The sequence below is a fragment of the Rhinoraja longicauda genome, chromosome 34 (genome assembly GCF_053455715.1).
Source record: "Rhinoraja longicauda isolate Sanriku21f chromosome 34, sRhiLon1.1, whole genome shotgun sequence".
NCBI classification, from domain to species: Eukaryota; Metazoa; Chordata; class Chondrichthyes; order Rajiformes; family Arhynchobatidae; genus Rhinoraja; species Rhinoraja longicauda.
The window spans coordinates 8,345,867-8,347,273 of NC_135986.1; the positions used below are offsets into that span (position 1 = coordinate 8,345,867).

A 1,407-nucleotide genomic window follows, 5' to 3' on the forward strand; every position below is an offset into this window, starting at 1 on the left:
AGGGACAGAGGGAGGGGCAGGGGTTGTGGATGTGAGTGTTACCTGGCATTAAAACATTGAATGGTGTTTCCACAGGAGCAAGGATATCGTGGAAAAGCTGCACAACGCCTTGGTTAGACCCCATCTGAGGTTCTGAATGCAACTTTGACCTCTGTGTCTGATGAAGGGAGTTCTCGACATGGCGAGAATGCAGCAAGTACCAAGTCCTTGATGAAGTAAATGATAAATTGTTGAACAATGCATGACGGCAAAGCGTTTGCCAGAGGTAAAAGCGTTCTGGATCACAGTGTCGGAGGGGGAGCAGGATGAGCAGTCCGTGTATTTAAAGACCTGACCCACCCACCGAGTCCTTCTTTCTTTCCCTGCTCCCATTGCGAGAATGGTACAGAGTTTGGAAACACGTACCACCAGACTCAAGAACAGCTTCCAGGTTTCTAATCGATGCTTCTATAATCCAGGGTACTGTCCGATATCACATTGAGGACATTGGTCTTTGGCTTTGGTTCTTCCATACGCTAGGATACAGTCTGATGCATCTTTACTCCGTTTTGGACATTAGACTCTGTCTGTGGAACTGATGTGCAACATGCTAAGAAATGCTTGATTAGTTAATTAATTGATTTGGACACGTGACGGGGGTTATGGAGAGAAGGCAGGAGAATGAGGTTCAGAGGGAATGATAGATCAACCTTGATTGAATACCAGAGTAGATTCGATGGGCCGTATGGCCTGATTCTGCTTATATAACGTATGAATTTATGAGCTATTTTCTGCACTCTATGTTTTCGCTCTACCTATTGTATTTGAGTTTGACGATTGTATTTATGTTTGATATATCTCATTTATTTGGATAGCATGCAAAAAATATTTTCTACTGTACCTTTCTACAAGTGACACCAATAAACCTAATACTTAACAAATCATATTTTTTCAGGAAACCGGAGGACCAGTAGGAAATCCACACCGGTCACAGGGAGAGCGGGCACACTCCACACACACAGACGCACGCAGCACCCGAGGTCAGGGTCGAACCCAGGTCTCTGTCGCTGTAAGGCAGCGGCTCTGCCAGCTGCTTTACTGTACCGTCCATAAAGATATGGAACGATTCACGAATTCGCGCGTCATCCTTGCGTAGGGGCCACGTTAATCTTCTCTGCATTGTTCCAACTTTAGTAGATGTTCTAGCAAAGTGAGCAATTAGTGTTTCGAGTGATAGGGTTGAAGACAGAGCAAGAACCGGTATGGGTTTTTTTTAAGAGATAGGCGTGGAAACGTCTGTACGGAGTTTGTACGTTCTCCCCGTGTCCTCCATGGGTTTTCTCCGAGATCTTCGGTTTCCTCCCACACTCCAAAGAGTACAGGTCTAATTGACTGGGTAAATGTAAAAATTGTCCCTATTGTGTGTAG

General features: G+C 45.1%; 1 non-coding gene across 1 annotated transcript; it reads right to left on the reverse strand.

The window, feature by feature from the left end:
- Positions 1–1,090: 1,090 nt before the first annotated feature.
- Positions 1,091–1,195, reverse strand: LOC144609756 (U6 spliceosomal RNA). The gene has a single exon (XR_013549354.1). It is a non-coding gene; the product is annotated as a U6 spliceosomal RNA (small nuclear RNA).
- Positions 1,196–1,407: the final 212 nt, after the last annotated feature.